Source organism: Agelaius phoeniceus, chromosome 6 (assembly GCF_051311805.1).
Source record: "Agelaius phoeniceus isolate bAgePho1 chromosome 6, bAgePho1.hap1, whole genome shotgun sequence".
NCBI lineage: Eukaryota > Metazoa > Chordata > Aves > Passeriformes > Icteridae > Agelaius > Agelaius phoeniceus.
This window is the reverse complement of record NC_135270.1, coordinates 11781990-11809260: the sequence shown is the minus strand read 5'-3', so window position 1 is coordinate 11809260 and position 27271 is coordinate 11781990. Positions and strand designations below refer to the sequence as shown.

At 38.0% G+C, this 27271-nt stretch overlaps 1 protein-coding gene across 12 annotated transcripts in view; it reads right to left on the bottom strand.

The window, feature by feature from the left end:
* The window catches only part of IRAG1 (inositol 1,4,5-triphosphate receptor associated 1), a 73601-nt gene extending 50686 nt beyond the window's left edge, over window positions 1–22915 (bottom strand). For 5 of the 12 annotated variants that reach the window (XM_077179801.1, XM_077179797.1, XM_077179808.1 and 2 more), the window contains exon 1: window positions 9944–10253. The gene's annotated coding sequence lies outside the window, so the exon portion shown is untranslated. The other 7 variants (XM_077179803.1, XM_077179798.1, XM_077179807.1 and 4 more) reach the window with 6 other exon arrangements.
* Between the last annotated feature and the right edge of the window lie 4356 nt (window positions 22916–27271).

Below are 27271 nucleotides of genomic sequence, written 5' to 3'. Positions count from 1 at the left end.
TCCAGAGACTTCTGAAGTGAGCTGAAGGAAGACAGAAGGGGAGTTCTTTAACAGGATCCCTATATCTCATGTTGAGAGCATTTATTTAGTGTTGCTGGTTTTCCCAATGTATTTTAAAAAAAGGAGAAGAACAAAAACACTCCTTATCCATAAACCAAATATCTTCATACTCTGAATAGTCTTCAGAAAAAGAGACCAGTATTTTTCTATATATTAAAAAACTAAATAGACCCCTAAACCTATAACAGGTGATTTAAAGGGCACCTGAAGTATTGAGTCCAAGTGAGCAGCGTTCATGATGTGGAACTCCTGGAGTTCCATAAGTCTTAGAGCTCGCCTGGTGACCTTGAACATGCACAAAAGGACATAACTGGTGGAGAAACAACTTCAAATGCAAGGAAGTTATCAGGGAACAGATTCCTGAGCCCCAGTTGCCTTCTTTAAGTGACCAGAAAGCGATAAGGGCTGCTGTCTCAGGGCATTACTTTATTCTCCCTGGCTGAGCCTCAAAACATCTGTTGCATAAGGAAAGCCTAATTAGAATGGCTGCCTCTACCCGGATGGTTGACATTTACTTGCCATGGGAAGAACCTGTCCACTAACAACATTCCCATGAACCTGACTGACATGCCTAAAGAGCAGGCTGAGCAGAGTCTTTAGCCTGTTCCCAAAGGCTGCAGAAACCTCAGACCTTTTCCTTTTAGGCCTCGATGGAAAAATCTGCAAAATAGATGAGGGTGTCTGTTACAAACTAACAGTGCTCTGCACCACTTTGGAAAGCAGACAAACATATGGACTGCCACCAACTATTAGAACTTGGTGTGAAATCACAGGAGTTATCAGCCTGCAGCTTTCACCATCTCTTTCACAGACATTTACAAAGTTTTCCAAAATAAAGATAGCAGTGCACAAACAGACAATTTAGTAACCTATGTCTCCCTACATTAAAAAATGGGTTGTTTCTAAGCAGCTGAGCTGTCAAAACCTGTTCTTCGGGTATTTTATTTTGATGATTTTGTGTCTTATCTCCCTCACAGCAAGCTTACATGTCTCCTTGTCTCCTACCAGTCTGGAGAGCCAAGAGACAGCATTTGCTGTGCCTGGTTTTAAGCTTCACACATGCCAGGTTGCCAGCTGGCAGATCAAACAGAATCAGCGATAATTTCAGCTCACAGTGGAGCCTTTCCTCTTAGCAGCACTAAGCTGGGTCTCTCCTCTCTTAACACACCACTGATTTTCACTTATAGGAGTTTAATACTTCTGGAATCCTCTCCTGCCAAATTCAACAAGTCGGACAAGTTCAAAGGGTACTGGGAGGGAATGAAGGGAGGGCAGGGAAGAAGGGGGAAAGTTAGTTGGCTGACAACCAGAATAAAAGCATAATTTTTAGTCCAAGGAAAACAATACCAAAAATAGATTTTGGAAAGAATAAATGCATAGCTAACACTTAAAGAAGGCTAGTGGACAACATACAAAGAGAAACGTGCCTCTAAACAATAGCCATGTAATACTTTTTCTCAAGAAAAAAGCTTATGTAGCTGATGATGTGTGTCAGGTCTCCCTCTTCCTCCTGCACTGCCATAAGCTGGTGATGAGTTTCAAGCTAAGCTGATGCAGGAAGTAACATATCAGGAAGTTTGTACTTCCATGGCAGATGCAAGTTTCAGAGGTACAGCATCTGAAACAGGCTATATAGAATAGCTTAGAAATACAGAATGAACTGATGTCATAACTGTGGTAAGGGTGCTATAAACACAGTTCTAAGAGAAATCAGGTTTCTTGTTTTCAAGTATTTGACAGTGTCATGAAAAATAAAGGCTATAGTTTTTAAGTTCCACATATCTCCTCTGTTGTCTTCTCCCCTTCCCCAGTTGAGTTATGTGACCAAATATTCTCAACAGTAAAAGTTCCAATATTGTAAATGCAGTGCAGATGTGCTGGTTTTACAGGCACACAACAGTGTGCATTCAGAGAAGCAACTCCCAAGCTTGACATAACAGGATAACCTTTGGAATTTTAATCACACAGCACTTAAATAAACAAATATCAATAAATATTTATGGATCTAACATTTGGACTCCCCGATTAGATTTGTAAAAAAAACCCAAAACCAAGCAACAACCAACAAACCAAATCCACAATCAGTGCTGTTGACCTTCTCATTTAAGGATAAACCCAGGTTATTGTCCAGCACTCCATGTGGAACAGCTGGAAAGTAAACAAAGAATCCCCACAGAGGTTGAGGAAGACACATGCTTCCATACTCACTGGAGTTTGTGCAGCTGTAAAGCTGCAAATTGTCACAGTTTTCAACACTTAAAACCAAAACTGAAACATTACAATTAAATCCCAAAGATGCTCAAGATTCATTACAGAAAAATACTGTACTGAGATTGCAAATACAAGCTAGAAGAAATGAGAGGCGTGCAACTATGTATGCAACATTGCAGCCCTTATTTTGAGAAAAACTGTAATCCATGTACATGGCAGTAGTTTATCCAGTCTTTTTTAGCAAAATAAAAAAGCCCAAAATGTACTTAGAGGTACTGCAGAATTTAAGTGGGCCTTCAAAGCACAGAGTATCATAGTTGCCTCTAAGAATCACTTCATCAACATGTTTATAACCGTCTTGAAAAAAGATCATTAAACAATAACAACTGAACCCAAACTTTAAAATCTGTATTTCTACCACTGATACACTCTTGATATCAAGACCTCTCAACTGGACTTCTAAAGAGTACGTTAAAGAAAATACTTGAAATAATTATCTGACTGTTGTCAATTACCATATGCAAATTAACCTGCACACTGTTCTGCAGTTTGAGCCAATCTCATTTGAACCTTGAGGATTCTTCAAGCTAATTGGAATAAAGAGAACCAGTTATCTTGCTTTCAAACATGGTTTCCATTTCTCCAAGTCTTTCCCCTAACATTCCTCAGGAGACAAGAGAATGAGGCATAGAAATGTCTGAGGAAACAATTCAATTCCATAACCAAACTTACAGTTGCCAAAATAACATGCCTTCCTCTGCTTGCTGTGTTTTATGAAGGAAGTTGAATTTCCTGCTCTCTTTGAGAAGCAACTGAATGTTCAAGGCTTTGAGCCCCACAGAGATGCTAAAGATTCCATTAGCTACTATTTAATTTCTTTTCTTTTGGATAGCAGGGTGCCCATAACTGCCTAAGAAACAAGGACATTTCACCACTGGAACGTTACATGGAGAAAACTCTACATGGGCTGATGCAGTCTGTAAGCTGATTTTCACACTTGCTGTCATGGGACTGAAGGAATTTAGAGAGAGGTCAACATGTTCAGCAGCTTATCTTGCAGAAAAATGGCAACTTGGTCCAAATATTCAACATGCAAGTCATGAAGAAGCAACTGAATTCAGTAGGGACCCAACTCTCCCATTTGACCCAGCCAGTTTGGGGGGATTCACACATTTTGGGACACATTTTGCTCTCAGATGACACCACAGGGCACCTGGAACTATGGGACAATTCTGCTCTCCAATACACTGAGCACTCTGTTACAGTCTCAGTCCCAAAACCTCCCTGTCCAGGAAAGGGCTGGTAATGCACTGTGGCAATTTGTACATCATTTTTGATATTTTTATTGCTATAGCAACTGAGTGTAGGCATTTAAACATAGCAACAGACTTTTTATAGCACTTTCTTGGATGTCAAAAAGGCACGTTGTTTTATTTTCCAAGCAGATGCTCAGAAGATAAGTACACAGGATGATTGTAGAGTACCCACTTTCAAAAGGAAGAAAAAATCTCCCAGCTTCACAACTTCTGAATCATATAAGCTGACAGATGAGTGTAAGATACATTGTGACTTTTGAGGTTTCTGCCGTGAGAGACTTTGTTCTGAGAAAACATATCACCAACTACTACCTAAGAAAAACATTAGGTGAAAAACCTGGTGGATTTGTGCTCATTTTGTAAAAAGCTGTACAAGAAATTTACCAAGTCCTGCTCTGAAGGGAAAAATGTCTATCAATTCTGATCTTTAGCTGTTAAGCAACAGAAAAAGGGAAATTGTCTTCATATTAAGTGGAGCCAGATTCTCTGGAGGGATCGAAGTCCACTGAGACAGACCCATAGGTCATGTACATGGGCAAAGCTCCACACAAACCAAACAGGAACAGCGATTTGCAAGGAGAGTCTGACTTGTTAGATGGTTTAAGGAAATGCAACTTACCATCTAGAATAATTAGGGCTGGGAGGGACCTCTGGAGATCATCCAGTCCAACCTCCCTGCCAAAGCAGAGTCACCTGGAGCAGTGACACAGGAACACATTCAGGTGTTTTGAATGTATCCAGACAGACTCCACGATCTCCCTGAACATCCTGTCCCAGTGCTCTGACACCCTCAATGTAAAGAAGTTGTTCCTCGTGAGATGGAGCCTCCTGTGTTTTAGTTATGGCCATTGCTCCTCATCCTGTCACTGGGCACCACTGAAAAGTGTCTGGCACCATCCTCTTAGCCCTCCTTTGAGATATTTATCAGCATTAATGAGATCCCTCTCAGCCTTCTCTCACCTAACCAGGCCCAGCTCCTGCAGCCTCTCCTCAGTGGAGAGATGCTCCAGATCCCTCATCCCCTTTGTGGCCTCTGCTGGACCCTCTCCTGTATCTCCTCGTCTCTCTTGTCCAGAGGAGCCCAGAACTGGACACAGCACTGCAGGTGTGGCTGAGTAGAGGGGCAGGATCACCTCTCTTGCCCTGCTGGCCACACATTTCCCAATGTAGCCCAGGCTACTTTTCTTGTGTGCAGTATTTTTCCTCTGTCCTAAATTTTAGCATCATTCTAAAGTGATCAGTAAAATTCACCACTCAGTGTTTAATGTAATTTCTGAACACATTACTAGACAGAGAAATACCAAACAGCAACAGGACAGATTTCCTTGGGGATCTTTAGGTATTATTCACCTTTCCATTACAATTATACATCAGCTTTGTAGAGAGTGAGATGGTTCATGTCTGCCATTTTACTAAGAAAAACAATCTGCTAAACAGAAAATGTCAAGGTCTTACCAAAAAAAAATTAATACAACAGGAAATATCAAGAGCTTCTTCTAAGGGTTCAAGGTTGTTAATACTCCAGAGACTCTATGCCATTAGCACATAATATATGAGGTTTGGAAGGGACATTTTAATGCTGTGTTTTATGCAGAAGACATTTCAAACAGATGCCAAAAAATCAACACGAAGATAAAAACTGAGTTTTACATGTTGAGGTTTTAGACCATATCCCACACATTCTTTCTCCCTGTCCCTTAAAGATATTTTTACTTAATACATTGAGTACTTTTCAAGCTTTCCTAACCTTGCTTCAGCTTCCTAAGATACTTGGGAATTCTGATAAATCTGCTCTGGTTTCAACAGTCTGTCCACTGACTATTGCACTTCCTAAAACCAGCTTTTGGAGCAATGCTGATAAAATTATCTAAAAAAAAGCCAGGAATAAGTTCTTAACAGCAAGAGCCCTCAGGGAAGTCTGGATGGGCACCACTATACTGGCATAAGGGAACAAGGCACAATATGTAGGGCTGCTTCCCAGACTTTTCCAGTCTGAGGTGATGTGCAGAACATCAGATTGACTTAGCACCTCCTCCTGGGACAAACTCCACCCTCCACTGCAACTAGGCCCAGTCATGTAATTCTATTTTCATGAGCCCAGAGGTCAGTGGCTTTCCTTCACTATTTATGAAGAAAAATATGGAAAATTCAGCGGCTGAAATTGGGAAGCAATTTTCATACACTGTCAAGTGATTTCCTTTCCTCTCCACAAGCTCTCCAGCTTAATTTTTCATTTCTCTGTTCAGCAGTTCCAGCACAAATTTGGAAGTTTTAACAGGAAACATTAATTGATATATGAGACCTTACTATATTCTACTACCTTCTAAAGGAGACTGGAGAAACTGGGAGAACATTTAAAAATGAAATAGAGGATTTTTCTTGTCCAAAATTTCAGAAAAAGCTATCATTGTACTGATTTTGTCATTTGTTAGTACAAATTAAGTCCAAAATAAGATGGATAAAAATAGACCTTCTCCTACTCAGATTGCCCTGAGAGAGTCTTTACCTTTGTAGCGTTCACTAAGCGCCTTCTCTGGCAACACTAAAGACAATGGAAACTTTGCTGACGATTTCAAAAGCAAAGACTCGGAGCCAAATTCCCCATGTATAACTTCAGCCTTACAAAACATTCTGCAGAATTATATAAACAGCAATAATTTTACTCAGGAGGCAAGTCTCTACCCCAAAGCAATTATTGTATTTGCCCCAGCAGCCCAGAATTTCTATCACACATTCATTTTCAGGATGCAAAACAGTACAGTGGGTAAGAAAAAGAGTGTGCAGCTGCAATATAAATAGCTTTCCCCACCACTGCTGTTTGTTAGATCAACTTTTCAATCCCTCTGCTCTTTGCAGAAATCCCAGTAATTAATCCAGTATTTTATAGCCATGAGATTGCAGCTCTCTTTGGACCATCCCCAGGCATATTTACACATAAATCAGGGGACAGCAGTGACTCTAAGTATGTGCATCAACAAAACACAACAGAATATGCTTCTGTTAGGGAAAAGACTTCCAGGTTCACATACTCACTTGACATACGTTAGCTGGCAGGTTTGCATGTTCCCCTCCCTGCTCCTCTCATCCTCTCCCAGCAATCCCTGTCAGCATAGGAAAGATCATATTCTACAGGCCTTACTTGTCCAAATCCACAGATCTCTAGAGATATCCAAAATATTACACGTCCCAGATTACTTGTGATACCTAAAGATTTTGTGGTTTGCACATTTTAAGGATAAGTGAAAGTTTTAGCACATGGTAAGGCATTCTTGATTTCAGCTATGAAATAGAAGTGTGTGGTCTTTGTTGTTGGTTTTGTTGTTTCAATCTTTTAGATATTTAATAAATTTGGCAATTCCTAAGTAAAATTTAATTCTCAAATTGTTTTTTGAGATTGTAAAATTAATGATAGACACACTGAAATTAACCTAAAGGAATGGAAATATAAAGAAAAAAAACCATTAAGTCTATCTACTTAGATGAGAGGAATAAATCCAGGGATGCTATTAGAGCTGAAGCTCTCCATCAAAACCTGAGGTTACAAGTCCACTTGCTCTAAATAACAAATCCCTCTCTCCTTTTCAGAATCCTTGGGATCTACTTTCCAGGGAGGGAAAGTGAGTTATTACTTCAAAGCACTGCCATAAGTCACAGTCTTAGCTCTCCACAACAGCTCTACACATGTACATAAGCAGAAATTCATGTCTTGAGTCACTAGTTTAGAAGCTTACAGAGATCCATCACCCACTCAGATTTCCTTTCTGTCAGTGATACTGAGATCCAAAACATCTCTTTGACCCACTTTTCAAAGGGAGCACAGGCAGAGAGCACATCACAAGGAAATTCTTCTGCTTAGTTTACAGGAAGGCTGCAAGTTAGGACAGCAAAAAGATCGATCTCTGCCCACAAATCCCTCTGATCTTTAAATAGCCCACAAACCTTGAAACAGCAAGGATTTTCTTTCCCCTTCCACTCACAAGCAATTTTATCCTTCTTTTTCCTGGACTTACACACTTGCCTAAGAACAGCAAATAGATGAGGAAGGAGAACTCCATGTGAGGAACATTCAGATATGACCCATGAAAGGAGAAGCTTTCACATCTGTCTCTCCCAGGTCCAACACCCTATAACTTGCTGTACTCTGTCCTAAATAACTTTTTAAAAAGTTATTTGACACCGAACTATCCTTAAAAGCTGTCAGGAAACAGACTGATAGAAAGGAGATTGGAAGCAGGTGAGGCTAAACATTGGAGTTATGAAACTGGCTGCTAGATAATTCTGAATTTCCAATGTTTCGGCCCCAGGTAAATAGGACTATAGTCATTAAAACTGTCCCTGACAGATAAAAAGATAGGAGGTAGGGAGGCATACAGGTTTCACAGACAATTTATAACTTAATCCAGAAGAATGTGAAGCAGATGGATTTCTAAAAGTTAAATACAATGAAAATCCTAGGTACTTATCAGTGCTGATCTTAACACAATATTCGCCATGCACAAATAAACAACTTGTACTTTATGTATTAAACTTTTGTCATCATAATACCTTTACTGAAGATAAATTTACACATAGGTACTTTATTGTATATTTTAAGTCACAAGACAAAAAAGAAATGTGTGAAATAAGAACAATAGCTGTTGAAGTGCTATATCACACATTAGAAATATATGCTTGGTTCAGATTTGGAAGAGTTAGACACTGATTAGTTATCCCAACCTTTAGACATTGTTAAAAGTAAGTCATGGAAACTTAAACACCTTCTAGAATACCATCTAAACTTGTACACCCTGGCAGAAGTTGTAGGGTTGCATAAAACATCACAAGTAACACATGCAAGATCAACAAATCAGAACAAGGTCTTTGGAGGCCCAAAATACGAGAACATTCTATAAGGGAGGACCCTCGGTATTCAGCATTTCATATACTGGACTGATTCTTAATTTCCACTGTTCTAATAAACTTAGATTTCTGTGAGTTGTATCATTAGATTATTCGGCTCCAAGTGTGGTATAATTGTTGATTTGGGGTATTACTGTTGATGTAAAACATGAAGGTCTGCTACAAGTTTAACATAAATATACTAAGCTGTTCACTAATGACAGTCCAGAGAAAAATAAAACTATTACAAGTTTTGTACTAAGATCTGAAATGCTTTAACAAGTAAGATTCATTTATCACAGCCTCCTGAAGCTGGATGAAGAAAACTTTTGTGAAAGTGTATACAACACCTACCATATGAAACATACATTGAGTAACTGTCAACACTCACAAGAACACTGTCCACACTCAGAACTCTAAATCACCTGATCTCCGTATGGCAGAAACTAAAAACTATGCTCTAATCACTCTGCAGAGATGGAAATTCACTACTGATTGCAGAGAATTTTTCACCAGGTGAAGCCATGCTATACAGATTTGAAAAATCAACTCACTAACACAAGTTGCTAGTAATGTGAGTTACTAACAGAAACCTAAGTCCTCAATTCCAGTTATCACTTCCTTGCACTGACCTCATTCTTTTATGTTGTTTACATTCTGCTGTCTAAAGCAAAAGAAGACCTTGATATACATAATAGTAAGACAAAAATATGTTTTAATTCATCAAGGAAATGAAATATGCTTTAATGCAGGATAGCTACCAAATAGCACAGATAAAACTGAAAACCCTAATACCAGGAAAAGTAAATAATGAGATTTTTCTCTACTAAAGGAAATGTTTTAACAGTTTAAAGATATTTCTTTTTCTCTTTATAGCATTCCAATTAAATACAACTTTGTGGTATTAATTTACATCTAACAGGACTAAACTCAAACAGAGACTGTATGAAGAAATGGCTCTGGAAATGCCTTTTTAAAAGATAAGTTCCAGACAAGTAGATAATCCACCAACATGAACCACTCCAGCACTGTTAAAAGCATGAGGGAAGGAAAGTCATAATTAAAAAGAAAAAGAGCAATCTGTGACTTATCTGTTTCTCTATAACATGGATTGCTCCTAAGACTCCCTCTTGGTTAGTACAATACAGATGACAATATCTGTGAATCAAGTTACCTTGAATTACTGACTACATACCTTTATTATTCAAGTCTCAGTATAATTAACACAGCTTTTCCTTTTTCATTCCTGTACAGTCCCAAACAGTTTGCAAGCAGAACGAGGTTGCATTGACTACACCCAGTTTTTAAGCAGCTAAAATCTGACAAAGAGGTAGAATTTGAAGGGGTGGGGGAGAAGAGGTAAAGAACCAGCTCCTCTGTATCACAAGAACAAGGTACTGTACCTTTAAGGAGGAAAAATGGTTCCGTTCTGTTCCAGGCTGAAAAAGAGCTTATTCCTGGTTATAGAGATTACTTACCTAAAACTTCAGTTATTCCTCTCTTTCCCCTCGGGCCAGCCTCTCTTTCACTCTTGGGAGCTTTTACCATTTAAGGTCAATGTTACATCTGGCTCTAGTAACTAAAGCTGAAGCAATTTTTAACTCAGAGTTCCAACAGGCTGCCTAACATTAGAATGAGAGTTTAAATTTAAAGTAATTCTTCAGAAAGCTTTTCTTGCCTCAGAGAATTACAGAATTAAAGGCTCTCCTATTCTGGCATAAGTACTCTGGGTACAACATGCTGCAGACATCCCATTAGCATTCTTCAAGTTCAGTGCATATAAGCTCTACTTACTCATTTCTGATTAAAATGGGCAAGTAGGAAGAACAGATGAAACAGTTTACATCATGTTATGTTAACCCTTAGAATTTTTTACTGACACAGATGCTACTATTTTTCATTCCTCTCCCCCTCCCTTTGTTTGGTCAGAAGGAGTCTAAATTAGATCGCAAATAGAAGGCATGTGAACTTTTAAAGAACACTGGCTTCAGTCCAGTCATGGGCTCTGCTCTCCACTTGCAGAGTAGAAATAATTCCCAATGAAGCCCACAGAATTTGCTTGTATCCCATGAGAGAATGTAGCTACAAATGAGGCTTGAAGAGGGGAAAGAAACCCAAAACCTTTACCACAGTACATTCAGGTACCTACAGAACAATCATGTGAATGTGATTCAGATCTCTCAGCTCTAAAACTGACAGAGATCTTACTTCAGCCCTTTAGCAACTATAGACTATTTACTTATGAATATTACAATTATATCCATGGATCCCTAACTAAGGGTTCTCTAATGCCAGGTGCTGGGAAGTTATTAAATGATTAAATGTAAGAAAGCCAAACCCTGTCCAAAAATCCTTTCACTGAACTGAAGCAAAGACAAGAGAGAAGAAGGTGGGTGATGTTAAAAAACAAACAAACAAAAAAAACCCAAACAGCAGCAGATTGCATTTAAAATTACTGGATAGTAATTTGTAAGTTTTGAAGGCGTATATTAGGGCTGTTTTAAGAGAAAGCAGTGAACAACACTAAATGACTGCCTTTTGACAGTAGCTGATAAGAGCAGTAAGGCAGAAACAAACCAGACAAAGGAAAGTAAGGATTTGATGATTTCACTCGGAGAGCACCATAGGGGACCGGTGCATGGCTTGCAGGAGAAATGGGCAAAGATGAGTTGATGGCAACAAAGCACAGAAAATTAGAAGCTGAGCACCTGCTTTGTGCCACGTCACGTTTCAGCTGGCACTAGAAAAGTCCATTCTTCTACACCTCAAATATTCTTAGTTCCAAAAATCAACACAGTGAAACAAGGCTCTGAAAAACTTGTGTAACATCAGTGCTTAAGCTTGTTCCCCACATAAAGGGAGCAGCTAGGTTTTTCCAGTACTTTTTCAGGTATAGATGTCCTTTGTCCATATACAGTACTTGACACCATTACTGCCTCTGACAAGGCATTTTAACACACCTCCTTTCATCTTTTTCAATTACTATTTCATTACCCACAAACTCACATTCTGAAATAGCCTCTTGTGACTCAGCACTGTTTCAGTCTTCCATCTAACTATTTGCAGTCACAGAATTTTTACTATCATCTGCAACTCATCATTTTTCAGTTTTATTATCTCAGAATTTCTAGGCCACAAGTGTCAAATGCTTCATTTGTCTACAACAGAAGTTGTGTTTCTGTTAAATCTGCTTTCATCCTTTTCAGAGCAATACTTTAAACCCAGTTTGGGCAAGAACAAGTTGTTTACTGTCCTACAGTATTGTCGTCCTCTGGGAAATAAAACTCTTTTGCTGAAGTTGCTTTCTCATTGGTCCAGCATCCTTCAACAACTGTTGGCCAAATTTAGCCCAAATTTCTTAAAGTAATCAGAGTCTCACAATATTTTCAAGTTCCCAGAGAGTTAGTGAAAAAACAGTGCTTATAAAGCAGATTTAAGCTACTGCCCCTACTATGGGGAAAACCTATAGCAGCAGAGTTTCAGTTTTGTTTTGTTTGGCCCCTCCACTTGCAGCCCACCAACATGACCCCTGCTGTCTAGGTAGGATTTAGGGGACACAGAAGGATTCTGGAGGTACTCACAAGAGGAGGAAAACAAAGCTTCCATCAATCTTCTGCTCCTGAAACTGTTTTGTATAGTCTACTCTATAGCTTTGACAGATCCTTTGCCCTGAGATTTGTTTAATATGAACGATTCCAGGCCAAACACAAGTGAAAGCTGCTATCTAAATTATCAAATGACAAAATATTAGCAGCTAAAATTTAATTATTTCAGGTAGATTGTTACAATTCTATAAAGAAGGTGTAGGAACAGGTACCACATAAAAAAGTCTTTTGTTTGCTTGGTTTTTTTAAGATCTGGTGAGATCTGTTGTTTTGGGTTTTTTTAAACATTCTAATACAGATGGCTTTGCAACTCCCCCATAACATATTGTTGTTGCCAGTATTCCACTACTGTATACCTCTTGGAGAGCATGAAATTATTTTTTATAAGTATCTGAAGTATTTCAGAGTAGCTAGATGCAGTTCTCTGCAGTTACATATGGCTTGGTGGTTATGGGATGTGTGTGCCCCCACCCCATCAGTAGATTCCCATTTCCCTGATTTTCACAGCTCTGTGACCTATGAGAAAGCAGCAGTGCAGGAGTAGAAAATTTTACACAGCAATGTTATGTTTCCTGGGTTGGGCTCTTCAAGTTCTAAGATTTTTATTTGTGCCTTTGAGGAGGTGAAAAGCAGCACTAAACACAAGCACTAAAATCCTTGTCATACTGAATCAATGGAGACTTCTGCCTCTCAGGCTGAAGTAGAGGTAAGATTCACACAGGGACTGCATTTTTGGAGCACAACCATTTTCAAGCACAAGCTTTGTCTAGCAACAGCAGAAAAGTGATCTTGCCACAACCTTTGTTTTTTTCTAGTTTTGGCTTTAATTGGGCAATCTGGGCAATGAGAACTTTAGCTCAAATAGCATGTTTGTGTAGAAGTAGTTGTAAGTATCTTCATTTGAGCTTTTGAGAATTCTCATTTTTTTAATATTTATTATTATTGTTACTGCTATATTTGAAGGTTTTATGCTTCAGGACTTAAAGATACCTTGCATTAAAATATTCTTTATTATCCCTCCTGAGCATATGTAATAGCCATCCATAATGGCAAGTCACGATTTGATGCTCCATTTTTTATCCAGTGACTAAAGTATAAAGCTTATTCATCAGACAGGCTAAAAATTTGCAGCAGAAGTGATAACATTTGCATTTAAAACTGGTGTTCTAGGACATGAGTTTTCATGCTCTATTTTAAAAGCATCTGAAAGGTGTTTTTATCTGTTAAAACTTCACTTGCATCACAATTAGAATGCATCTCTGTCTACCTCCCAAATAACAATGTGCACTGACAATTTTGTTCATTGAATCATTCTCATCATCTTATTTCTCAACTGTACGGAAAAACTAGTTAGCTGAGTTAAAGTTTATGCCAAATTTTTGCTCTGTCCTTTTGTTTTCTTGGAAAAAAGATTTTTCCCAATTTTAATATTTAGTCCTGCATCAGATTTGTTTTTTCAATTGCTTTTCTGGCTTGTATGTTGCTACCATCACAGTACACACAAAAAGGAAGTCACCTTCTCTTATCTGATGGCACCCATCATGCAAATCTTATTTATGTATGCAATTCTTATCTGCCAGCTTCATTCAGACAGGAGCTAAAAAACAAAAATAATAACAATTCTGCTAACTTAATATATTAAACAAAAAAATCCAAGGCAAAAACATGCAATAAAATTTTCCCATCTGGGACTCATTCTGCTGAATATTAAACCCCAAATACAACCCAGAAAAACTGAACTAAAATGTGTGCTGGTTCAAAAGGGTGGTATTACTCAATATCACTTTTCCAGTCAGCTATGCTAGATCATTTACACAAAATGTAACAAACTTTATTAACTTTTAATAATGTTTATGCAGCAACTTATCTCAATGAGACTTCTGAAAGGCAGAAAATTTGCTTCCAATTTCCTCCAGCAAAAGAGAAGCTTTTCACATGAAACAGAAATGCCAAATTAAAAGAATATGCAGTTGCACAGCCTGTAGGAGGTAAGGACAGGTTTGCTAGAGCCCAGTCATCTTAGAGAAAACATCTCTGTGGACAACAATGGAAAATCAAGTTTGCTTTGATGCCATGATTGGGGTAGAAATGATCTTGTAAACCAGCCCAAGTGAGATGGAAAGATTTGAGACTTTAGGGACAAGGACTCAAAGTGCCTGCGAAACCCCTGCTCATCAAGCCACAAGTCTTTTTATTTACAAAAAACTAACATCTTTCTCAGTCCCAAAATAGCCAGCTAATAACCTCTATATGAGAAACAGGCAGGGGCCAAGAAATAAATGTCAATCTGTTTTCCAGTTTTCATTGCCAGCTGATCAATAAAATGATCCAAAGTGACAAACACAGTTTCAATGCCCAAGTCCTTCTGGACAAATGTTAGTCAAAGTATTTACAGCAATCATTATATTTTCTTTTCCCATATTCATGTCTTTTTTTTTCTCCTCTTCCCTTTAAGAAAGTGGTTTTAAAAATGGAGTTCCAAATTAGGATGTTTATAATGACTTATGGGAAAGCAAAACAGTATCAGAAATTTAAACCTTTGTGGGCAAGGAAGTTACTGTTTCCATGCCCTTAAAACCTAGCCTGCCAAAAGCTAAATATAGCAAATATTTTTAGAACACATAGAATTTTCCAAGGTCATGGACACATTGCACTTAGTCTAATTAATTGTTTTCTGGGGTTGAGCTTTAATTTCTGTTAATAGCAGTTGAAATCTTAGCATGCCTACAAGCAATACACTAAATACGTTGTTATGTCATTGTCCTGTGTTCTAGGGAAAATCCTTTTGGGAAGATGATGCAATTAAAAGAAAAAGAAGCTGATGGGTTTTGAGGTTTTTTGGGAGGGAGGAATGAAATAAAAAGGGAAATTTTATCAATCAAAGAAAACCTTCCAGAAGATTTGACAGTCATAGCCATTGGGTAATTAATCATGTATAGACAGCTTCTCCCATCAGAGCTCATTTTCTGTTCTGATTTTGGGGGTGGTGGCGGTCAGGGGACAAAATGTGATCTACAATAGCAGGATTCCAGAAAAAGAGGAGGGATGAAGTTTTAAAATGATTTTCAGGGCATCTTTTAGGAAAGCTGAAGAGGTTAGTAATTACTATGACTAAGCTGCATCTCACCTCAGTTGTGGGAAATAAGACAGAAATTAAGAATTCCAAAGAATTACAGGCTTCTCATTCCACATGGCTGTACAGACATAATAGCATAATCGGGTAATCTGAAGTACAACTGAAGGAGAGTGGTACTGCACACCAATCTAGGCCAAACTGGTAAATGTTATATTTCTTCCTGAGTTCAGAATTCATACTGAATTTGGACTCCCTGCCATATTCTAGTCTAGTGCAAGAGAAATTAAAATATTGCAAGAAGATACTTAAGATTTGCAGGAAAAGGATGCAAGACAGACATTTCCTTGCTGAACTAATCATAAAAAATTGCTAATCTCATGTGAAACTTGATACCAGCATATCTCCTACCCATACTGATCCCGAATGTTTGCACTCAATTAACAGCTCCAGATTTTAAGAATTATCTGCAGGTTGAAGTTTATACTTACCACATGGTAATATTAAACTTCTGAGGAAGCAATGTGGGAAGCTTTTATTAAGTACACTCTAAGTGACTTTCATTCTTAGAGCAAAAAGTAAAAATAAGTATAAATCCTGATCAGAGACTCATTTTGGTTAACACCTGCTTTCAGTGCTGCAATTTTACACTGTCACTTGTTCTAAAGTTTCCCAAAATATGGACAGAAAAGTTATTCCACCTTTAGCAGCAGAATTTTAGAGAAAGGCTTTAGCATACATTTTTGTTGACTGGATTACTGCTGCTGCCAGACTGTTGCAGGGTTCATTGGATGGTTTGTGTTTTTGTACTTTTCCTTAGACAATATTAAGGTAGTGCATTTAAAAAAGGGAAAAAAATATATAATTAGTAGGAATGTCTGTTGATGAAGTTGTCTGTCATTTTCCATTGTAACACTCCACCTTTGCAGTTTAAGATATTTGAGATATGACACAAATGTGATCATTTGGGTTGAAGTGACTGGCTTCAAAATTTTGGTTTTCAGCCAGCATGTTTCAACTGTTTCCAAAATAAAAGGGCAGCAAACTTTGTTATATATACGCTATATACGTAAGAACAGTTTTAGAAAATTTTAACGAAGCTATTTTATTTTCTAGAGAAAAGGGACAGAGTTTGGGACTGCAACATAATTTTTGCTCATCTCTTTGGAAGTATCCAATTTTTAATTTTTTTAAAAGTCTCAAGTAACACATTTCTACTGAGCACATGTCTGCAGTTTCAGAAAACAACAGGAATTGATTATGCATAGTCAGTATCACCATATGCACACAGCTAAATGCTTGTCTGCCTTGAACCTTTGCAAAGCTGGGATTAATAGTCATTTGTTTTACATTTCTGCAGCTTCATATACAAGTAGCTGTTGGTGCTTCATTCTTTACCTATGTTTAACAGGATGTATTGCAGGGGGAATTTTTGCCAGATGGCCCTTAAAGCACACTGCATTTCTGCCATGCCTCCAGAACTGCCTAAAATACAGTTTTATGATTTGTTGGAAAGATATACCATTATCAATATGGGACTCTAAAGTTACATTTTCTTTACCCGCTCCTTCCACAACCCCTTTTTCATCCTTCCCTCTGAATTAGATTTTAGGCTTTAAATCAGAGGTCTTTTTTACCTCTGATCTAAAGCCTAAAACCTCCTCTCTACATTTGTTCCTGTATTTCAGTCTGATCATATTTTCCTGGTGGGTGTTTATTAACAAAAAGGCAGTGACCTATTTTTCTGTATATCCTCTTCCTAAGATCCTCCTCAAGGTGAATGTCCTAGTTCTAAAAGTCATAAGCTTTGTTCAAAAATGTCAGCAAAATTAGGGATGTTTTGTTGGCTTTAATTGTAAGCAATATTTTCTATTTTTCATCGACTTATTCACAGAATTTAAAAAGCAAATCCTTATCTGTTCTTTCAAATGAAATGTTAAGCTTAACAGCAGTCTTACACAAAGAAATTTAACACTAAAAGATCTCATAAGTAGATACCTTAACCTACATTTATTTACACATATATATTTATATAAAAATCAATGTCACCTAGTGATATACTGAACTGTCACAAAATGAGACTAACATACCATTACTAGGAAATGTATATTCCAAGATGAATGAAGTCCTACTGCAACAAGACAGTGGAACACTCATTGGTTCTGTGTTGTAATCACCAGAGCAAGTGATTCTGCTTTTTGAGATCATGTTTGCTTCATTTAAAACACAGAATCTCCACCCACAACAGCTTCAGACCTTTCATTTACCTACTACCCCATAACAGAAAAAAAACCCTAAGACCACCCAGGACAAAACCAAAGCAACTCAAATATTCTTTAGACAAAGAAGATGTGAGAATGCAGTAACTCTGATGAGATATGAGGCTCCTGGAACTGAGTGAGTTTAACTAAAGGTTGAGGATATTAATTGACCCTGAATCCAGCCACTCCATATTCTGATGCTGCCACTGTAGTGAAGTTTAGCAAGAGAAGAAATTGCCAGTATGATTTATAACTCATATAAATCATATGCACCTCAGAGTGCCATGGTATCCTGCTCTGCCTGGCTGTTGTACAGTAAGACAGCAAAGTTAACAGGTTCCCCAGTACTCCTGCAGGTCCCAGGATGGCAGAGAGTTCACATTCCCTCTTTCTCCCTCCAGTGGGGTTGGAACAGAGTGGAAACACCTATTCTACTTTTGTATGAGAGAGAAAACATGCAGGTTCAAAGTCCCTCCACTTTTTACCTTCTGTCCCCCCAGATGTCCATCAGAACTTCCATCCCCCAGATGTTCATCTGGACTTTTGTCAGAAGGATGAGAACTGCTGGCAGCAGCTCAGCTTCTAAATCTGCTTCCTTCCACCCTGAATGGGATTCACACATGTGCTCAGAACCCCTCAGCAGTGAACTATAAGGAATGTAAACAAAGCATAGATAAAAAACCATGCTCCATTCCTCTACACAGTGATGGACATAAAACAAAGGAGATTTCCCCAGACTGATGTTTTCCTTAGAACAAGCTGCATAGCTTTTACCAGGGGAAGGAAGAAAACTATTCAGTATTGCTTCATCATGCTCTCTTGACTGACAGCATTGGTTGCATTTGCAGGGAATTGCTTCAGTTAGGAAAAATGACTGTCAGCATTCCTTGTCCCTGGAAATGCTTCCACTGTTTCTGAGTTAATCACATGACTTCACAGTGGTTTAGGTGCTGTCTCTACCTTTCACCAAAGCCATGAATGTTTCCTAGCTGCCTGCATCCTGTTCAAAATCAACTTATCAATCAAATCTTATGACTTCTGCTTTCTGGTTTCCCTTCCCTCTGAAGCCTGGCTGGGGTACAATGCAATTGCATTATTCTTTGAGGGAAACCTGCTGATCTTTTGTTAAAAACAGCCACCAAGGTAACAATCCCTTTCCAGGAATTCTTAGTCCTCTTGGAAAACCATGCAGTTGCAATTTTGAGTAAAAGCAATTATACTTTTTTAAATTGTGGTCCAGAGACCCTCAAAAAAAAGCTGTTCAGCCAGCACATTGAAATCAAAGTGCTGCTTGTTCATTCTGGCATTTGACCCCTCTTTGGGGAAATGCACAGTTGGGTAATACTTTCTGATAAACTTTTTTAAAACTTGTTTTCTATCCTACCTTGATGCCTCTTAAAAAAACCCCAAACTACTATGCTGATTCTGTTTTATTTAAAGACACATTCTCTACATTTACATGTCTTACACTTACTCGTTTCTTTTCCGCTTTTAGTCTCCAAAAACTAGCAGGGCTACTCAGTCTTGTACCCTTGAATCTAGTCTAGATTGTTGTATCTTCTTAACCAACTCCTTAAAACCTGATTACATCAAAATGGTTTTTGGTATTGGTTTATACAGCTATCCCTGTTTTACTTTCTTTGCAAAAGAAATATGGAATGCTATGTCTGACAAATACGTTTTTCCCAATAGATTCAAATGTATTTCTTTTTGGCTATTTTGTAGCCCAAAACACATCTAAAAACACCCTTTAATTTAGGTTTCTCTTTTCACACATGGTTTCTTGCAGTGACTGAGTTTACATCCAACAGAAACAAAGCTCTGAAAACCCTCAGTTAAAAGTAAATAATTGGGAAATATCAGCATGAACTGGGAGCAATTCAGCCAATAGGACAACTAAAGACAGAGAAGCTACTTCAGCTGGAGTAGAGAATATGCACAACTTTGACATCAGGCAATTACAAAAAGTTAAGATGCAAAAACTTATATCAGCTTGTCATCTTAAAAATTTCGACATTCAAATCTTAAATGAGGATGTGCAGTGCCATACAACTTTACAAGCTACAGAATTCAGTAAATAGCTGTGGCAAAGCCAATGCTCAGAATAATTTCATCCTTTGCCTTTGATAAGAATGCAGATAAAGCTATATAAATTTAAGCTCTCTATCCAAAGCCTGCTGCCATTCATAGTAAAGAAGCTCACCATCAAAGAAAAAGGTAATAAACAGTTGTTTACACAAGTGGTTTGGTGATTAAACTGTTAAATGACCTGACATCCAGGAGGGGGCAAGAAAAACCATGCAAAAGTCACCGTATCAATTTGAATTTTACATGTCAAATTCTATCAGCATTCCTTTAACTTGTGGCACTAAGCCAACAGGAATCCAACTGGAGTGATGCTATATTTTTCAACATGTGCACACATGCATATTAAGTGCAAGTCAATGGAATAGGTAATAATTTTGGGTTTAATAAGAGTTTAATAACTCTTGATATATGCATATTAAGAGTTTCTACAGTAGTATCACTCTGAAAATTGCTGGATCCATAGAACGAGGGGGCTTTTTCTGCTATAGAGTAGATATATTCGCCAAGCTAGGAACAATGGAAAAGGCTGAAATTTCTCAACTGCTCTGACTATAAAAACAGAGCATTAAGAATACTGGCCAGAGTTAGCTAGAGCTGCTAATATTATCCATCTTGGGGATGGTGTTTGGGAGTCATCCTTAAACAGAGGGGGAAAAAAGGAGATGGAGTCTCTTGGGAAGAAGTCATGAGTCATGACTGAGTCCACAGAAACAAAGATGAGACTGGCAGAATCTTCACAAAGCTGGACAAAGGAAAACAATAATAGGCAAGGTGAGGAGCAAAAATCTAGTCAGGATAAACTGTACTAAGCTAGATGAACATCATGGTTTAGAAGACAAAAATGACACAGTCACGAACATCTTTCAGCCCCCAGACTGTTTTAGGCAGCTAAGACAAGATATAGACAAAGGAAGATTTTGTTTTGTTTTCTTTTTGTTGAAACTGGGTATTTTTCATGCTATTAAGTAAAGTTTCATGTTGTTTTAAGACTCCCTTCTAAAAACAACATCTTCTAGTGTATCATTTTTGGAAGACTTGAACCATAGCCTTAAGACAAAGAATCTATGGAGTAATGTGAGGAATCTCTTAGTTACATGTCCTCAAACAAGACAAGCCCCCAAACATTTAGGATGTTTCCTAACAGCTGGGATTTAGATTTCTACTAATGTGAAGCAGCAGCAGAGGAAAAATGCCAGAGCCAAAGGAGGAAAGCATGTCAGTGCATACCAAAATCCTTGGAAGCTGACTGCATGCAAACCCTGTGGGCTCAGGAGCCCAACAAAAGCCTGAGCAAGAAGAGTGTGATCACATTTATGGAACAATTTGTGAGCACAGCTATGTTTAAAGCCTTATAAGCATTAAGTTGTGAGGCACCTCAGCCAAGTATCTATTGTTTGCTAAAACATGCAGGGAATTCCAGTTGATTTCTCAGGCCAAGAAAGGAAAAAAAAAAGTAAATTTCAGCATAATTAAAACCAAATATTATAGAAAAACAAAATTATTCCCTCACCAGATCAATACCATGTGAGAAAGAGAATTCAATAAAATAGAAGTACTATTTGAAAAGTTCCAGGATTTCCTCAAACAAAGTTTAGGGTTATTTTCCTTCTAAGAGTGACTTAACAGTTACCTGACATTTTATTATCCAATTTTTGACACTTCAGTCAAACCTAATGATGCCTCTGGACAAAATACAATTCTATATTGGGGTGGTTACCACAGACCACCTTGTGCCCTTCTCAGTATGGTAAAATTGCCTTGCCTTTTGAGTACACCTTAATTTGCTTGGACACATTGGTAACATATGTTATGGGTAAATTTAGTTATATGATGGGTGACAAGGACACTACCCAGCTGCAGGGGGAAAAAAAATGGTAAGATTTTACTTATAGTTTTCATGTTCTGCCCCTCTGCTTATCTAGACCAACCTATAATCCTCAGCATTCCATATGCTGTGTTCTTCTGAGATTTGTCAGGAACGCTGTTCTTATAAGTAATTAGGATGTGGCAAAACAAGTACTTGAAAAAAATTATTTTTTTTTTGCTAAGCAACTTCTTAAAAGTAGGTGGAAAAAATCCTCAGTAAAACTTAGTTGTAATCAGGAAACTGGGAGCTGTCACCTGTGCTGTCACCAAGGCTAATGGATGTTACTTCTTAGCCAAATCACAGAAACTTTAGAGCAATTCTTCTGACTGTTAGGAGAATTTAACTCTTGCAAGCCTCAAGAACAAGGAGTGGGTAAGAAGGGTTGTTAGCAAATCCATGGTAGGATGAAGACTACAAAGGAGGAATGTTAAGCAAACATTGTTCCCAGGAAAGGACCTGAAGTTATTAGGAAGAGTGATATGCTCATACAAGTTAAAATATTTAACAAACAGGATTTCAGAATGTTTTGTTAATGAAGCATTTAAGGAAAGGGGGGAAAAAGCCAAAAAAACCCAAAATGCCTTCAGCAATGTGAGAATTAATTATAAGGCAGGAAGAAATCTAAAATCACCAAAATGAGACCCAAATGTGTAGCCCCTAAATGAGATTTTCTGCCCTGAAGATTCATTTTATGTCCTTTAATCATTTCTGAATGATCAGAAAGAAACCCACACTTGTTCTACATTCAAATAATCTATATATGCAATTGTAAGAAAGTGAAAGAATTAAACTAAAGAATTAAAATGTTTCTTTCTAAAACCTATTTGATTTTGAACCCATGTGCTGTTTTATCTGGGATAACTGCATGTTTATGCTGCAGGAGCCACTTTATTCCTTTCCCTATGAACTCAAAAGTCATTACCTAATTTATTTTTAAGTCCTCCTCTGAACCTGTGCAGTCCTGATGCTCTACAACAAACAGAGCTAAGCCATCTTTAAGTGAGATACTGAAGACAGCCCAGGCATTACAATAACTTAATTAGCTCTATGCTGCTTTTGCTGGGCTAGTGCAGCCTCAGTACTGATATGTCACACTCCGGCCTATGGTGAGCAGGGGCCTTGATTTTATGTACTCTTGCAAGGCAAGGCATCTGAGTAAGCAGCCTGAATTACCCTACTTCAAAAGTTAGTCCTTTTATAATCCTATATTAGCCTATAAAAGTGGAAGTGGTAAAGCAGTGTGTTTACTTGATCTGAACATGTTGATTTATCCAAGTATAAAACTAGAAATTAAATTATCTGTCTCAAATTCAATCTCTTACCTTGCTGAGGTCTCTCTTGTTTCTTTAATCTCCGATGGATTCTTCACATCCAGAGTAACTTCTCTGTTCAAGTTGAGGAGCAGAGGTAATGCAACACTTCAGCTATGACTATTAAACAGGATTTTGCAATTGCATGAGAAATGTTCAAATGGGAAAACTTTGAGAAATGTTTTCATCCTCTGTACAAGCAAGAATATAGCATCTGCATGTCTTCTATATAACTCAGGCAACAATATCCTGGCAACCACATTTCAATGGAACAAATCCAGATAATTAAAATTACTATCTAGCATCCATCTCTTTTTATCATCCCACATGACAGGCCAGACTTACTCATATGGGAAGTGATGGTCAAAACTCTGCTAGATGTAGTGAAGTGAGATGTTGTCTGTCTCTAAGCTACAGTCTTTAATTTTGTTTGCCATTGCCCATTTAGCTTCTCTTTCACAGCACTATCCTCCTGATAACTTCAAAAATTAACTCTTCTGTTTTGTATGCTGTACTTTGCAGACATCTGCATAGCTCGGTGGATTTCTTTAATACTTCACTAATAGCCCTGTCAAGCTTTGTCATTTCTGTAAAAAGGCTAAAAGGATTAAATTCACTGCAGCAATAAAACCATTCAGTGCATTACCATCCTCATCATGTCTACTCACTCATTTTAATAGATTCCTAATACCATAAGTCAAAACTTTGGCTTCCACTCTTCTGCAACTGCACAGCCTAATCCCCTTGCAGAAGTCACACTTCTGCTAAATCAGACTGTGAGGCATGAGTTCAGCAATGAAGAGCTGTTGGATTCCCTTTTTTTACAGTGGTGATGTGAGCAACTGCTCTGAACTCTATGTTGGTGTCTGAAGATTCCAGCAGTCACACCATTCCTCTGAAAGGGAAAATGATGCAGGATGCTACTCTGCAGCAAAGTACAAATGAATGACTTGTGATCTAGATCATATCTTGGTCAAAACAGACCTCAAACTGACTGTTGTACAAAGCCAAAAAAAAAAGCTATCTTACATTTTGGATTTTGGGTGCAAAAATTTAACGCATCTACATTCAGACTCATTCTCTCTAAGATTTCTTTCTCAGCCTTAGATACCATGCAATGACCTCAGTGCCTGGAAGAGATGCTAGGAAAGAGGCTTTAAGGTGACAGGCATAACAGAGGTGGTAGCCTACAGAAATACTTTATGTTTTTTTCCTTGCACTATCACCCCACACTTATCCTCAATTCCCATAGCCTAGCACGCTATAACTACCTCATTCTCTTCCTAAAGTGTAGCAACTTGAGTAATGGAGAGGAAATTTCTGTTCTGTTTGTATCTAAGATTGCTGGTCCTTCCACAATGATCCATTTAAGCAAAGTCAAATGCCCCTGGGAAATTCTTCAGAAAGTAAGAGGGAAAGAAAGAAACTAAATCCCTCTTTTAAGAAGGTCAGCTCCTCTTTCCCTTTCCCAATCTTACCTTCCCAGCCATAACTATCTAATTAATAGAGGTTTAAATGCACAAGGTGAAGTGGATTTTATTCCCTTAACTGTGTTTTGCCTGGTTAAGACATGGGCTTAACATGACAGGTCTTGCATAGGAATAAATTTGGCTTTCAAATATGTACAAACCAGAGCCCTGCAAATACACAAATATGCACAATGTTGATTTTTGTTATGGAATCACAAAATATAGCTTTGGAACAGTCTGTCCACACACTTATTCTCTTTTCCTTTTCAAAATTCACCTTGTATTTCACCTTGCCAAGAAAGCAAAAATATTTTCCCCTGCTTGATTACATGCTCAATCACTACCAGCTCACATTCTATTGTCCAATTACTGTGCTGAAATTTAAGATACAAGATCAGGAAAACCTGATAGCATTTTCCACACTTAGAGCAGAAGAGAAAAGCACACACACACCCCTTCTGATGCCCAAGTGGACAAAACACAACATGTGAATAGAAACAAAATACACTGCTATTAGCTTCTGCACAGAGGATGCCCTTTTAGTATTTGGAAAGGGGAAGAATATTTTCATTGTTAATTATGAAGCAGAACAGCTTTTGCTACAGATTCAGAATAGCTTACACAATTTAATCTCTGTAAATACAAGGATTACTTGAAATGGCTGGGATGTCTCATCTAAAGAGACTACAATGGCCTAGCAAAAAGAAATAGATGGAAGCTGAATGATTGCTTTTATTTACACTTTTACAAGGCAATCTTGAAATCAGCTTTTAAATTACTTCAAGATTTTTTTTGTTTTCAATTAAGCTGAATGAGGGTAGGTTTCGATTAGATATTAGGAAAGAATGTTTAACTACAAAGGCAACAAGGCACTGGAAGAGGTTGCCCAGAGACACTGGGGACTCCCCATCCCTGATACTCAAGGCCAGCCTGGATTGGGATCTGTGTTACACGGTCTAGTGGGACATGTCCCTGCCCACAGCAGGGAGCTGGGACTGGAACTTTAATGTCCCTTCCAACCCAAAGCATTCTGTGATTCTGGGAGCTCTCTTCCTAGAGGCTACTAACACTGCTAATAGAGCCTGCATTGAAATGTTTAAAAAATTAGTTAATAAATTCATACTAAATATGAGTGTGTAACACAAGGTTATGCTGAGTATGCACAAAATATTTAAATTCTTTAACAACAGAATTAACTACACAGCAGCCCCTGCAGTACAAAAATAATGAGCATGGCTTAATGAACTTTCCAACTGCTGTTGAAATACCAACAATAAAGGAACAAACTTCTAGTTTGATAATGATTAGTTTTCTTCAGCTTTCAAAAACCAGGCAAAGGCCAGTGAAAAGTATTTCAGCTGTCAGACTCAGTGATGAAAGTCACAATGATGAATGATCACATGGTAAACTTCCTGAAAGCTAACTTTTATCAAGGTTCTCTTAAACAGTTGATGTAATAGAGAGTAAGTATTTTGTTGGCCTTGTTATCCAGAAAAAAGTAATGGATAAAAAGAAGCCACTACAAGAACAATGCCCAGAGTTTCAGGCAGTATCTAGACTGCTAAGATGATTGATTTCCGGTATTAGAGTCAGTATATTCAATAAATTAAGCTTGAATAGTAAATTCAAGATGCAAAGGCTATTTTCTTTCTACTTCATGAAAAAAGAGGAGAAACACATTTATAAATCACAAGCTGCAGTTTCCAGTCCTCCACCAGCACATTCCTCTACTAAACCTCACTTGGATGAGAGCTACAACCAGCAGCAATCAGCTCTGGACTCTGTGTACACTTGAAACTGAGGCACATTTGTTTCCACAGGCAGCTCTGCCTTGAGCACCTCCAAAAACAATCCTGAGAAAGGACTGAATACACAGCTGAGTCTTTAGGAGAGCAGTTAGTGCTTCGTCACCTCCCTGCAGTACTTGCATTTCTCACAGCAAGGCTGACATTCTTTTGAGACTATAAAAGGCAGCAACAGATAAATTAATGGAATTTTTAGAACAGAGCAATAAAGTGCTTTGAAGTAGCAAGCAACTAAAAAAGGAAATCAAGCAGCCATTACATCAGCTGAACAACAAAGGCATCCAAGAATTGGTTCAAAATTTAATCTGCCATAATCTTGTATGAAACATTACTCGTGCATGTTTAGCAACAAGTTAAATTGATCCTTGGGACATTTTAAACTACTCTTAAAGCCTTGGTTCATAGAAAAAGATATTATACATGAGTCTTATTTCGAGCTTAAGGAATGATGAAATATCAGCTGTTCCTCACTGAGGTTTAAACAAATATTTTTACCTCACATGGTAGAATCTGTTCAATCAGTCTCAATTTCTGTTTAGCTGTGGGTGAGCACACACTTCATTATTTCCAGCAGCTGACTTGTGACACCTGCTGAGTGAGCCCTTGAGAGCTGCTGCCACATGCTCTTCAGCCTCCCTACTCAATATCCAAACATTTCTGAGCACAAAGGATGATTTTAGAGACTTCATGTGTAGTCTGTGTGGGTTCAGAGCCAGAAACAAGGAGCCTGAGTTCTACAACGCCTGGCTTTTTTGGCTTACACCATCCATACAGCATCATATAGTCCTTCAATAAGTGCATATCTCCAAAAAAGGAGTTAAACACATTTTTAAAAAGAAGTGTAAGAAATAAAAAATCTTATAAGGGATGGGACAGCTGCAATGTCACTGCACTAACTCAACTCCAAATGTCTTCAAAGTCTTACCTTCCTCTGCAACTATCACTCATATATTTAGCTTGAAAAACTGATGATTAAGAGCTCTTGTCCTGAATTGTTTCTCTAAAATTGCCTGCCATCCCAAAGAGCATTCAATTTCTTAATTTATATAATTCTTCATTGTTTCAGCTGTCTTTATTTCCTCTCCCTCAGCTTCTGACTATTTTGCTCAGAATAACTAACATTCCTGACATCGTGATTTTCAGCTTTTAATTAGATAACTATTTTTCCAATTCAAAGTTAGCTCTCTGTTAAATTCAGAAATGTGACTTCTATCAGAAAATAAAAGAAATTGGTTTGATGCTTAGTAAATCTTTCCTCAGGGGACTAAAATTCTGCTATACACAAAGGGAGCACTGACTAAAGCATATCTGAAAGTTGCCTGCTTCTT